The sequence below is a fragment of the Lagopus muta genome, chromosome 6, assembly GCF_023343835.1.
Source record: "Lagopus muta isolate bLagMut1 chromosome 6, bLagMut1 primary, whole genome shotgun sequence".
In the NCBI taxonomy this organism is placed as follows: domain Eukaryota; kingdom Metazoa; phylum Chordata; class Aves; order Galliformes; family Phasianidae; genus Lagopus; species Lagopus muta.
In genome coordinates, this window is record NC_064438.1 from 5630228 (window position 1) to 5645191 (window position 14964).

Genomic DNA, 14964 nt, shown 5'->3' on the forward strand with positions numbered 1-14964 from the left:
CATGAATCACCTTGAGCTCCCTTCCCTTGAGGACCTAGAGCCTCAGAAACACAAGGTGAAATGGCCTTGGAAGTGCAAGTAGGACTGAAACGGTGTCATCTACTTGCACCTTGGAGGAATTTGTTAGAGGTAAACCCTATGGTTATCACTACACGGCCAGTAAAGATAGTAGCTGACACTCCAATTTTCATCACAAAGAGAGCATTAAACATGGCCACCTGGCAAACTAGAACCCCCACCCCCCTGTACTACCTGATATAGTGATCCAGCCCCAGATATCAGGACAAAGGATGTTGGACCAAAGGCCAGGACATGCCCCAGCACAAGTGGAGCTGTTGGACTCAAGACCAAAACGCAGCCTGTGTCCTACCACTGAAGGCAGACCCACCACTCCTCATACCTTTGAAACATCTGTACTACTCCCCTTGAGGCTGTGAAGTCCACAGGACCACTGGTAGGAGCATCAACACTTCAGCGTGCTTCAGTGTCTACGAGGGTATGTGTTGGCCGCACGGATACAGCATGCAGGTGGAAAAAAATGCTGCAGACTCTGAAGAGAGTAAAAGCAGGAGGGAGGCTGCAGTGGAGGAGAGAGGAAAGATGCACTTGGAAGCGGGGAATGCCCTGCTGATATGTTTTGAAAGCACTGCAGGCAGACTCCTTCCCAGAATTTCATCCCTCTCTCAAGGTCAGTCAGTAATATTGTGCTTGCTTAGAGAGATTCTGGTTTAGCTTCCTAGTGCTCCTATTGCACTTGCTTAGGGAGTTTCTGCTGGCCATCTTCTGGGGCTATCAAAAATGGATACCTGTGGGTGTGCGTATGCCAAACAAAACTCATAACTCTGTGCCGCTCTGACTGTGTAGTTCGCTTGCCTCTGCTCCTGAGACACCCCGTCTCTCCAATGCAAACATATCCTGAAAGAATATTATAGGCAGAAACACATTGCAAAATGTGCTGCACATCAAGAAATGCTTTGTAAAAACAAAACAGCAGGACTGGACATAGCCTGTCACCTCCCCAAATTAATTAATGCTCCTGGATGGCAATCTCTCAAGGCTCATACTGAGGCCAGCTCCATATAATAAATAGAATGTGGGCAAAAAAGTAATACCATAAATTAATGACAAGTATTGTAGAGAATATTTGAAACACTTGAAATAAGACCTCTAGGAGATCTGCATTTCAATAATAAGCCAAAGCAGTAAGTGAGGGAGGAAGGAAGGAAGGAAGGAAGGAAGGAAAGAAGGAAGGAAGGAATATTTCTGTTCTTTCCGGGGTAAAGTCATTTATTACTCTCCAAGCAAAAGGTTGTATACAACTTAATACGGGTAGATACAGGTGTGTGAAATCAAACCTGTACAGGGAAAGGCCCACAACAGCAATCAGATGTGCATAGACTGGGGTAAAGCAATATGAAAACCATGGTATCACTGCACTCAACAAAAAAGAAGGTTCGTCTTGAATATAGCAAAGTGCTGTCAGCAGCGGTACACACAGTGTTGCAAGAACACTGAGGTCTACAATGCAATAGGAGCCAGTTTGGGGAATGTAATAGCTGTCTTGTCCTGAATAACTGCAATGCACAGAAATCTGTCATTATCTAAGAAATGTGGATAGCAACACCTACACTCACAGGGGTGAATGGGATCCTTTCAGCTAACTCAAAGATTTTCCTATCACATTATCTCTAAAGAATGAGGAGAAATCAAGTTCGTGTAATTGAGTTTGTTCAGCATGCAGGTATTTGAAAGCAATGAAAGTTAGTTAGACCCTTGGTATCATTAGTGAGTGGTTTCAGAGAAGGAAAAGCTGTCCCAAAGCACCATGAAGGAGCTCAGCAACACTTCTGAAATGAGCTGCAGCTTGGACATCAGTGCAGCGGGTCACACTGGAGGAAATCCCTTCTCACAGCACATTTTGACTGTTCTCACAAATCAGTCAGATAGCCTCCCATCTGTCTTTTCCAAAGGTATTTTCTGCATCCAAGACAAAGGCTTGTTAGAAAAGCCTATTAGAATCCTAACAGTTGATCATTGCGGAGTTAATCTATTTTATTAAGGTTCATTTAATAGCTTTTTGCTAGGTTTCAGTGCCTGAACTAAAGGATCTTCATTAGTTTGCAGATATTATGCCTTGTCCCTAAGTGCATGTATCTGGAAGTACCCCAGTAGATATCTAAGGTACACGAGCCCCAAGAAATTCTCCACAGTGAATGACAGTGCTTGGAATACCAAATTCATTCTTGCTTACACAAAGCATTTTTTCTAATTCTAGGAACGCATTTTCTAGGAACGCATTTCATGGGCGCAACTGGGAAGAAGAGGGCCAAGACCACAGCATCAAACGGTGGTTCCACCTGCCCTATAATCCCATGGGAGCAGGCCTAATAGATCAAATGGGATCCTGAAGGCCACCCTGAAGGCAGATTCATAGTCCTTGCAGGTGTGGACTTGCAGGGGTGAGACCTTGTGGGACTTGAAGGAGAGACCAGGAGATGGCAGACCCAGTGCTTCAGGAACATTGCAGACCACTTGGGCCTCCCCCCTTAGGATACAAATTAAGGCAAGGACACCTTACTCAAGCCACAAGTTGGCACCATGAATCACCTTGAGCTCCCTTCCCTTGAGGACCTAGAGCCTCAGAAACACAAGGTGAAATGGCCTTGGAAGTGCAAGTAGGACTGAAACGGTGTCATCTACTTGCACCTTGGAGGAATTTGTTAGAGGTAAACCCTATGGTTATCACTACACGGCCAGTAAAGATAGTAGCTGACACTCCAATTTTCATCACAAAGAGAGCATTAAACATGGCCACCTGGCAAACTAGAACCCCCACCCCCCTGTACTACCTGATATAGTGATCCAGCCCCAGATATCAGGACAAAGGATGTTGGACCAAAGGCCAGGACATGCCCCAGCACAAGTGGAGCTGTTGGACTCAAGACCAAAACGCAGCCTGTGTCCTACCACTGAAGGCAGACCCACCACTCCTCATACCTTTGAAACATCTGTACTACTCCCCTTGAGGCTGTGAAGTCCACAGGACCACTGGTAGGAGCATCAACACTTCAGCGTGCTTCAGTGTCTACGAGGGTATGTGTTGGCCGCACGGATACAGCATGCAGGTGGAAAAAAATGCTGCAGACTCTGAAGAGAGTAAAAGCAGGAGGGAGGCTGCAGTGGAGGAGAGAGGAAAGATGCACTTGGAAGCGGGGAATGCCCTGCTGATATGTTTTGAAAGCACTGCAGGCAGACTCCTTCCCAGAATTTCATCCCTCTCTCAAGGTCAGTCAGTAATATTGTGCTTGCTTAGAGAGATTCTGGTTTAGCTTCCTAGTGCTCCTATTGCACTTGCTTAGGGAGTTTCTGCTGGCCATCTTCTGGGGCTATCAAAAATGGATACCTGTGGGTGTGCGTATGCCAAACAAAACTCATAACTCTGTGCCGCTCTGACTGTGTAGTTCGCTTGCCTCTGCTCCTGAGACACCCCGTCTCTCCAATGCAAACATATCCTGAAAGAATATTATAGGGAGAAACACATTGCAAAATGTGCTGCACATCAAGAAATGCTTTGTAAAAACAAAACAGCAGGACTGGACATAGCCTGTCACCTCCCCAAATTAATTAAATGCTCCTGGATGGCAATCTCTCAAGGCTCATACTGAGGCCAGCTCCATATAATAAATAGAATGTGGGCAAAAAAGTAATACCATAAATTAATGACAAGTATTGTAGAGAATATTTGAAACACTTGAAATAAGACCTCTAGGAGATCTGCATTTCAATAATAAGCCAAAGCAGTAAGTGAGGGAGGAAGGAAGGAAGGAAGGAAGGAAGGAAAGAAGGAAGGAAGGAATATTTCTGTTCTTTCCGGGGTAAAGTCATTTATTATTCTCTAAGCAAAAGGTTGTATACAATTTAATACGGGTAGATACAGGTGTGTGAAATCAAACCTGTACAGGGAAAGGCCCACAACAGCAATCAGATGTGCATAGACTGGGGTAAAGCAATATGAAAACCATGGTATCACTGCACTCAACAAAAAAGAAGGTTCGTCTTGAATATAGCAAAGTGCTGTCAGCAGCGGTACACACAGTGTTGCAAGAACACTGAGGTCTACAATGCAATAGGAGCCAGTTTGGGGAATGTAATAGCTGTCTTGTCCTGAATAACTGCAATTCACAGAAATCTGTCATTATCTAAGAAATGTGGATAGCAACACCTACACTCACAGGGGTGAATGGGATCCTTTCAGCTAACTCAAAGATTTTCCTATCACATTATCTCTAAAGAATGAGGAGAAATCAAGTTCATGTAATTGAGTTTGTTCAGCATGCAGGTATTTGAAAGCAATGAAAGTTAGTTAGACCCTTGGTATCATTAGTGAGTGGTTTCAGAGAAGGAAAAGCTGTCCCAAAGCACCATGAAGGAGCTCAGCAACACTTCTGAAATGAGCTGCAGCTTGGACATCAGTGCAGCGGGTCACACTGGAGGAAATCCCTTCTCACAGCACATTTTGACTGTTCTCACAAATCAGTCAGATAGCCTCCCATCTGTCTTTTTCAAAGGTATTTTCTGCATCCAAGACAAAGGCTTGTTAGAAAAGCCTATTAGAATCCTAACAGTTGATCATTGCGGAGTTAATCTATTTTATTAAGGTTCATTTAATAGCTTTTTGCTAGGTTTCAGTGCCTGAACTAAAGGATCTTCATTAGTTTGCAGATATTATGCCTTGTCCCTAAGTGCATGTATCTGGAAGTACCCCAGTAGATATCTAAGGTACACGAGCCCCAAGAAATTTTCCACAGTGAATGACAGTGCTTGGAATACCAAATTCATTCTTGCTTACACAAAGCATTTTTTCTAATTCTAGGAACGCATTTTCTAGGAACGCATTTCATGGGCGCAACTGGGAAGAAGAGGGCCAAGACCACAGCATCAAACGGTGGTTCCACCTGCCCTATAATCCCATGGGAGCAGGCCTAACAGATCAAATGGGATCCTGAAGGCCACCCTGAAGGCAGATTCATAGTCCTTGCAGGTGTGGACTTGCAGGGGTGAGACCTTGTGGGACTTGAAGGAGAGACCAGGAGATGGCAGACCCAGTGCTTCAGGAACATTGCAGACCACTTGGGCCTCCCCCCTTAGGATACAAATTAAGGCAAGGACACCTTACTCAAGCCACAAGTTGGCACCATGAATCACCTTGTGCTCCCTTCCCTTGAGGACCTAGAGCCTCAGAAACACAAGGTGAAATGGCCTTGGAAGTGCAAGTAGGACTGAAACGGTGTCATCTACTTGCACCTTGGAGGAATTTGTTAGAGGTAAACCCTATGGTTATCACTACACGGCCAGTAAAGATAGTAGCTGACACTCCAATTTTCATCACAAAGAGAGCATTAAACATGGCCACCTGGCAAACTAGAACCCCCACCCCCCTGTACTACCTGATATAGTGATCCAGCCCCAGATATCAGGACAAAGGATGTTGGACCAAAGGCCAGGACATGCCCCAGCACAAGTGGAGCTGTTGGACTCAAGACCAAAACGCAGCCTGTGTCCTGCCACTGAAGGCAGACCCACCACTCCTCATACCTTTGAAACATCTGTACTACTCCCCTTGAGGCTGTGAAGTCCACAGGACCACTGGTAGGAGCATCGACACTTCAGCGTGCTTCAGTGTCTACGAGGGTATGTGTTGGCCGCACGGATACAGCATGCAGGTGGAAAAAAATGCTGCAGACTCTGAAGAGAGTAAAAGCAGGAGGGAGGCTGCAGTGGAGGAGAGAGGAAAGATGCACTTGGAAGTGGGGAATGCCCTGCTGATATGTTTTGAAAGCACTGCAGGCAGACTCCTTCCCAGAATTTCATCCCTCTCTCAAGGTCAGTCAGTAATATTGTGCTTGCTTAGAGAGATTCTGGTTTAGCTTCCTAGTGCTCCTATTGCACTTGCTAAGGGAGTTTCTGCTGGCCATCTTCTGGGGCTATCAAAAATGGATACCTGTGTGTGTGCGTATGCCAAATAAAACTCATAACTCTGTGCTGCTCTGACTGTGTAGTTTGCTTGCCTCTGCTCCTGAGACACCCCGTCTCTCCAATGCAAACATATCCTGAAAGAATATTATAGGCAGAAACACATTGCAAAACGTGCTGCACATCAAGAAATGCTTTGTAGAAACAAAACAGCAGGACTGGAAATAGCCTGTCACCTCCCCAAATTAATTAATGCTCCTGGATGGCAATCTCTCAAGGCTCATACTGAGGCCAGCTCCATATAATAAATAGAATGTGGGCAAAAATTAATACCATAAATTAATGACAAGTATTGTAGAGAATATTTGAAACACTTGAAATAAGACCTCTAGGAGATCTGCATTTCAATAATAAGCCAAAGCAGTAAGTGAGGGAGGGAGGAAGGAAGGAAGGAAGGAAGGAGGTAGGGAAGGAAGATTTCTGTTCTTTCGGGGGTAAAGTCATTTATTACTCTCCAAGCAAAAGGTTGTATACAATTTAATACGGGTAGATACAGGTGTGTGAAATCAAACCTGTGCAGGGAAAGGCCCACAACAGCAATCAGATGTGCATAGACTGGGGTAAAGCAATATGAAAACCATGGTATCACTGCACTCAACAAAAAAGAAGGTTCGTCTTGAATATAGCAAAGTGCTGTCAGCAGCGGTACACACAGTGTTGCAAGGACACTGAGGTCTACAATGCAATAGGAGCCAGTTTGGGGAATGTAATAGCTGTCTTGTCCTGAATAACTGCAATGCACAGAAATCTGTCATTATCTAAGAAATGTGGATAGCAACACCTACACTCACAGGGGTGAATGGGATCCTTTCAGCTAACTCAAAGATTTTCCTATCACATTATCTCTAAAGAAAGAGGAGAAATCAAGTTCATGTAATTGAGTTTGTTCAGCATGCAGGTATTTGAAAGCAATGAAAGATAGTTAGACCCTTGGTATCATCAGTGAGTGGTTTCAGAGAAGGAAAAGCTGTCCCAAAGCACCATGAAGGAGCTCAGCAACACTTCTGAAATGAGCTGCAGCTTGGACATCAGTGCAGCGGGTCACACTGGAGGAAATCCCTTCTCATAGCACATTTTGACTGTTCTCACAAATCAGTCAGATAGCCTCCCATCTGTCTTTTCCAAAGGTATTTTCTGCATCCAAGACAAAGGCTTGTTAGAAAAGCCTATTAGAATCCTAACAGTTGATCATTGCGGAGTTAATCTATTTTATTAAGGTTCATTTAATAGCTTTTTGCTAGGTTTCAGTGCCTGAACTAAAGGATCTTCATTAGTTTGCAGATATTATGCCTTGTCCCTAAGTGCATGTATCTGGAAGTACCCCAGTAGATATCTAAGGTACACGAGCCCCAAGAATTTTCCACAGTGAATGACAGTGCTTGGAATACCAAATTCATTCTTGCTTACATCAAGCATTTTTTCTAATTTTAGGAACGCATTTTCTAGGAACGCATTTCATGGGCGCAACTGGGAAGAAGAGGGCCAAGACCACAGCATCAAATGGTGGTTCCACCTGCCCTATAATCCCATGGGAGCAGGCCTAACAGATCAAATGGGATCCTGAAGGCCACCCTGAAGGCAGATTCATAGTCCTTGCAGGTGTGGACTTGCAGGGGTGAGACCTTGTGGGACTTGAAGGAGAGACCAGGAGATGGCAGACCCAGTGCTTCAGGAACATTGCAGACCACTTGGGCCTCCCCCCTTAGGATACAAATTAAGGCAAGGACACCTTACTCAAGCCACAAGTTGGCACCATGAATCACCTTGTGCTCCCTTCCCTTGAGGACCTAGAGCCTCAGAAACACAAGGTGAAATGGCCTTGGAAGTGCAAGTAGGACTGAAACGGTGTCATCTACTTGCACCTTGGAGGAATTTGTTAGAGGTAAACCCTATGGTTATCACTACACGGCCAGTAAAGATAGTAGCTGACACTCCAATTTTCATCACAAAGAGAGCATTAAACATGGCCACCTGGCAAACTAGAACCCCCACCCCCCTGTACTACCTGATATAGTGATCCAGCCCCAGATATCAGGACAAAGGATGTTGGACCAAAGGCCAGGACATGCCCCAGCACAAGTGGAGCTGTTGGACTCAAGACCAAAACGCAGCCTGTGTCCTGCCACTGAAGGCAGACCCACCACTCCTCATACCTTTGAAACATCTGTACTACTCCCCTTGAGGCTGTGAAGTCCACAGGACCACTGGTAGGAGCATCAACACTTCAGCGTGCTTCAGTGTCTACGAGGGTATGTGTTGGCCGCACGGATACAGCATGCAGGTGGAAAAAAATGCTGCAGACTCTGAAGAGAGTAAAAGCAGGAGGGAGGCTGCAGTGGAGGAGAGAGGAAAGATGCACTTGGAAGTGGGCAATGCCCTGCTGATATGTTTTGAAAGCACTGCAGGCAGACTCCTTCCCAGAATTTCATCCCTCTCTCAAGGTCAGTCAGTAATATTGTGCTTGCTTAGAGAGATTCTGGTTTAGCTTCCTAGTGCTCCTATTGCACTTGCTAAGGGAGTTTCTGCTGGCCATCTTCTGGGGCTATCAAAAATGGATACCTGTGTGTGTGCGTATGCCAAATAAAACTCATAACTCTGTGCTGCTCTGACTGTGTAGTTTGCTTGCCTCTGCTCCTGAGACACCCCGTCTCTCCAATGCAAACATATCCTGAAAGAATATTATAGGCAGAAACACATTGCAAAATGTGCTGCACATCAAGAAATGCTTTGTAGAAACAAAACAGCAGGACTGGAAATAGCCTGTCACCTCCCCAAATTAATTAGTGCTCCTGGATGGCAATCTCTCAAGGCTCATACTGAGGCCAGCTCCATATAATAAATAGAATGTGGGCAAAAATTAATACCATAAATTAATGACAAGTATTGTAGAGAATATTTGAAACACTTGAAATAAGACCTCTAGGAGATCTGCATTTCAATAATAAGCCAAAGCAGAAAGTGAGGGAGGGAGGAAGGAAGGAAGGAAGGAAGGAAGGAGGTAGGGAAGGAAGATTTCTGTTCTTTCCGGGGTAAAGTCATTTATTACTCTCCAAGCAAAAGGTTGTATACAATTTAATACGGGTAGATACAGGTGTGTGAAATCAAACCTGTGCAGGGAAAGGCCCACAACAGCAATCAGATGTGCATAGACTGGGGTAAAGCAATATGAAAACCATGGTATCACTGCACTCAACAAAAAAGAAGGTTCGTCTTGAATATAGCAAAGTGCTGTCAGCAGCGGTACACACAGTGTTGCAAGGACACTGAGGTCTACAATGCAATAGGAGCCAGTTTGGGGAATGTAATAGCTGTCTTGTCCTGAATAACTGCAATGCACAGAAATCTGTCATTATCTAAGAAATGTGGATAGCAACACCTACACTCACAGGGGTGAATGGGATCCTTTCAGCTAACTCAAAGATTTTCCTATCACATTATCTCTAAAGAAAGAGGAGAAATCAAGTTCATGTAATTGAGTTTGTTCAGCATGCAGGTATTTGAAAGCAATGAAAGATAGTTAGACCCTTGGTATCATCAGTGAGTGGTTTCAGAGAAGGAAAAGCTGTCCCAAAGCACCATGAAGGAGCTCAGCAACACTTCTGAAATGAGCTGCAGCTTGGACATCAGTGCAGCGGGTCACACTGGAGGAAATCCCTTCTCATAGCACATTTTGACTGTTCTCACAAATCAGTCAGATAGCCTCCCATCTGTCTTTTCCAAAGGTATTTTCTGCATCCAAGACAAAGGCTTGTTAGAAAAGCCTATTAGAATCCTAACAGTTGATCATTGCGGAGTTAATCTATTTTATTAAGGTTCATTTAATAGCTTTTTGCTAGGTTTCAGTGCCTGAACTAAAGGATCTTCATTAGTTTGCAGATATTATGCCTTGTCCCTAAGTGCATGTATCTGGAAGTACCCCAGTAGATATCTAAGGTACACGAGCCCCAAGAATTTTCCACAGTGAATGACAGTGCTTGGAATACCAAATTCATTCTTGCTTACATCAAGCATTTTTTCTAATTTTAGGAACGCATTTTCTAGGAACGCATTTCATGGGCGCAACTGGGAAGAAGAGGGCCAAGACCACAGCATCAAATGGTGGTTCCACCTGCCCTATAATCCCATGGGAGCAGGCCTAACAGATCAAATGGGATCCTGAAGGCCACCCTGAAGGCAGATTCATAGTCCTTGCAGGTGTGGACTTGCAGGGGTGAGACCTTGTGGGACTTGAAGGAGAGACCAGGAGATGGCAGACCCAGTGCTTCAGGAACATTGCAGACCACTTGGGCCTCCCCCCTTAGGATACAAATTAAGGCAAGGACACCTTACTCAAGCCACAAGTTGGCACCATGAATCACCTTGTGCTCCCTTCCCTTGAGGACCTAGAGCCTCAGAAACACAAGGTGAAATGGCCTTGGAAGTGCAAGTAGGACTGAAACGGTGTCATCTACTTGCACCTTGCAGGAATTTGTTAGAGGTAAACCCTATGGTTATCACTACACGGCCAGTAAAGATAGTAGCTGACACTCCAATTTTCATCACAAAGAGAGCATTAAACATGGCCACCTGGCAAACTAGAACCCCCACCCCCCTGTACTACCTGATATAGTGATCCAGCCCCAGATATCAGGACAAAGGATGTTGGACCAAAGGCCAGGACATGCCCCAGCACAAGTGGAGCTGTTGGACTCAAGACCAAAACGCAGCCTGTGTCCTGCCACTGAAGGCAGACCCACCACTCCTCACACCTTTGAAACATCTGTACTACTCCCCTTGAGGCTGTGAAGTCCACAGGACCACTGGTAGGAGCATCAACACTTCAGCGTGCTTCAGTGTCTACGAGGGTATGTGTTGGCCGCACGGATACAGCATGCAGGTGGAAAAAAATGCTGCAGACTCTGAAGAGAGTAAAAGCAGGAGGGAGGCTGCAGTGGAGGAGAGAGGAAAGATGCACTTGGAAGTGGGCAATGCCCTGCTGATATGTTTTGAAAGCACTGCAGGCAGACTCCTTCCCAGAATTTCATCCCTCTCTCAAGGTCAGTCAGTAATATTGTGCTTGCTTAGAGAGATTCTGGTTTAGCTTCCTAGTGCTCCTATTGCACTTGCTAAGGGAGTTTCTGCTTGCCATCTTCTGGGGCTATCAAAAATGGATACCTGTGTGTGTGCGTATGCCAAATAAAACTCATAACTCTGTGCTGCTCTGACTGTGTAGTTTGCTTGCCTCTGCTCCTGAGACACCCCGTCTCTCCAATGCAAACATATCCTGAAAGAATATTATAGGCAGAAACACATTGCAAAATGTGCTGCACATCAAGAAATGCTTTGTAGAAACAAAACAGCAGGACTGGAAATAGCCTGTCACCTCCCCAAATTAATTAATGCTCCTGGATGGCAATCTCTCAAGGCTCATACTGAGGCCAGCTCCATATAATAAATAGAATGTGGGCAAAAATTAATACCATAAATTAATGACAAGTATTGTAGAGAATATTTGAAACACTTGAAATAAGACCTCTAGGAGATCTGCATTTCAATAATAAGCCAAAGCAGTAAGTGAGGGAGGGAGGAAGGAAGGAAGGAAGGAAGGAGGTAGGGAAGGAAGATTTCTGTTCTTTCCGGGGTAAAGTCATTTATTACTCTCCAAGCAAAAGGTTGTATACAATTTAATACGGGTAGATACAGGTGTGTGAAATCAAACCTGTGCAGGGAAAGGCCCACAACAGCAATCAGATGTGCATAGACTGGGGTAAAGCAATATGAAAACCATGGTATCACTGCACTCAAAAAAAAAGAAGGTTCGTCTTGAATATAGCAAAGTGCTGTCAGCAGCGGTACACACAGTGTTGCAAGAACACTGAGGTCTACAATGCAATAGGAGCCAGTTTGGGGAATGTAATAGCTGTCTTGTCCTGAATAACTGCAATGCACAGAAATCTGTCATTATCTAAGAAATGTGGATAGCAACACCTACACTCACAGGGGTGAATGGGATCCTTTCAGCTAACTCAAAGATTTTCCTATCACATTATCTCTAAAGAAAGAGGAGAAATCAAGTTCATGTAATTGAGTTTGTTCAGCATGCAGGTACTTGAAAGCAATGAAAGTTAGTTAGACCCTTGGTATCATTAGTGAGTGGTTTCAGAGAAGGAAAAGCTGTCCCAAAGCACCATGAAGGAGCTCAGCAACACTTCTGAAATGAGCTGCAGCTTGGACATCAGTGCAGCGGGTCACACTGGAGGAAATCCCTTCTCACAGCACATTTTGACTGTTCTCACAAATCAGTCAGATAGCCTCCCATCTGTCTTTTTCAAAGGTATTTTCTGCATCCAAGACAAAGGCTTGTTAGAAAAGCCTATTAGAATCCTAACAGTTGATCATTGCGGAGTTAATCTATTTTATTAAGGTTCATTTAATAGCTTTTTGCTAGGTTTCAGTGCCTGAACTAAAGGATCTTCATTAGTTTGCAGATATTATGCCTTGTCCCTAAGTGCATGTATCTGGAAGTACCCCAGTAGATATCTAAGGTACACGAGCCCCAAGAAATTTTCCACAGTGAATGACAGTGCTTGGAATACCAAATTCATTCTTGCTTACACAAAGCATTTTTTCTAATTCTAGGAACGCATTTTCTAGGAACGCATTTCATGGGCGCAACTGGGAAGAAGAGGGCCAAGACCACAGCATCAAACGGTGGTTCCACCTGCCCTATAATCCCATGGGAGCAGGCCTAATAGATCAAATGGGATCCTGAAGGCCACCCTGAAGGCAGATTCATAGTCCTTGCAGGTGTGGACTTGCAGGGGTGAGACCTTGTGGGACTTGAAGGAGAGACCAGGAGATGGCAGACCCAGTGCTTCAGGAACATTGCAGACCACTTGGGCCTCCCCCCTTAGGATACAAATTAAGGCAAGGACACCTTACTCAAGCCACAAGTTGGCACCATGAATCACCTTGAGCTCCCTTCCCTTGAGGACCTAGAGCCTCAGAAACACAAGGTGAAATGGCCTTGGAAGTGCAAGTAGGACTGAAACGGTGTCATCTACTTGCACCTTGGAGGAATTTGTTAGAGGTAAACCCTATGGTTATCACTACACGGCCAGTAAAGATAGTAGCTGACACTCCAATTTTCATCACAAAGAGAGCATTAAACATGGCCACCTGGCAAACTAGAACCCCCACCCCCCTGTACTACCTGATATAGTGATCCAGCCCCAGATGTCAGGACAAAGGATGTTGGACCAAAGGCCAGGACATGCCCCAGCACAAAGTGGAGCTGTTGGACTCAAGACCAAAACGCAGCCTGTGTCCTGCCACTGAAGGCAGACCCACCACTCCTCATACCTTTGAAACATCTGTACTACTCCCCTTGAGGCTGTGAAGTCCACAGGACCACTGGTAGGAGCATCAACACTTCAGCGTGCTTCAGTGTCTACGAGGGTATGTGTTGGCCGCACGGATACAGCATGCAGGTGGAAAAAAATGCTGCAGACTCTGAAGAGAGTAAAAGCAGGAGGGAGGCTGCAGTGGAGGAGAGAGGAAAGATGCACTTGGAAGCGGGGAATGCCCTGCTGATATGTTTTGAAAGCACTGCAGGCAGACTCCTTCCCGGAATTTCATCCCTCTCTCAAGGTCAGTCAGTAATATTGTGCTTCCTTAGAGAGATTCTGGTTTAGCTTCCTAGTGCTCCTATTGCACTTGCTTAGGGAGTTTCTGCTGGCCATCTTCTGGGGCTATCAAAAATGGATACCTGTGTGTGTGCGTATGCCAAATAAAACTCATAACTCTGTGCCGCTCTGACTGTGTAGTTCGCTTGCCTCTGCTCCTGAGACACCCCGTCTCTCCAATGCAAACATATCCTGAAAGAATATTATAGGCAGAAACACATTGCAAAATGTGCTGCACATCAAGAAATGCTTTGTAAAAACAAAACAGCAGGACTGGAAATAGCCTGTCACCTCCCCAAATTAATTAATGCTCCTGGATGGCAATCTCTCAAGGCTCATACTGAGGCCAGCTCCATATAATAAATAGAATGTGGGCAAAAATTAATACCATAAATTAATGACAAGTATTGTAGAGAATATTTGAAACACTTGAAATAAGACCTCTAGGAGATCTGCATTTCAATAATAAGCCAAAGCAGAAAGTGAGGGAGGGAGGAAGGAAGGAAGGAAGGAAGGAAGGAGGTAGGGAAGGAAGATTTCTGTTCTTTCCGGGGTAAAGTCATTTATTACTCTCCAAGCAAAAGGTTGTATACAATTTAATACGGGTAGATACAGGTGTGTGAAATCAAACCTGTGCAGGGAAAGGCCCACAACAGCAATCAGATGTGCATAGACTGGGGTAAAGCAATATGAAAACCATGGTATCACTGCACTCAACAAAAAAGAAGGTTCGTCTTGAATATAGCAAAGTGCTGTCAGCAGCGGTACACACAGTGTTGCAAGGACACTGAGGTCTACAATGCAATAGGAGCCAGTTTGGGGAATGTAATAGCTGTCTTGTCCTGAATAACTGCAATGCACAGAAATCTGTCATTATCTAAGAAATGTGGATAGCAACACCTACACTCACAGGGGTGAATGGGATCCTTTCAGCTAACTCAAAGATTTTCCTATCACATTATCTCTAAAGAAAGAGGAGAAATCAAGTTCATGTAATTGAGTTTGTTCAGCATGCAGGTATTTGAAAGCAATGAAAGATAGTTAGACCCTTGGTATCATCAGTGAGTGGTTTCAGAGAAGGAAAAGCTGTCCCAAAGCACCATGAAGGAGCTCAGCAACACTTCTGAAATGAGCTGCAGCTTGGACATCAGTGCAGCGGGTCACACTGGAGGAAATCCCTTCTCATAGCACATTTTGACTGTTCTCACAAATCAGTCAGATAGCCTCCCATCTGTCTTTTCCAAAGGTATTTTCTGCATCCAAGACA

General features: G+C 44.8%; 1 long non-coding RNA gene across 1 annotated transcript; it reads left to right on the forward strand.

The window, feature by feature from the left end:
* Positions 1-856: 856 nt before the first annotated feature.
* On the forward strand, positions 857-13202 carry LOC125694331 (uncharacterized). The gene is made up of 3 exons (XR_007377502.1): positions 857-1308; positions 3907-5691; positions 12652-13202. It is a non-coding gene; the product is annotated as an uncharacterized LOC125694331 (long non-coding RNA).
* Positions 13203-14964: the final 1762 nt, after the last annotated feature.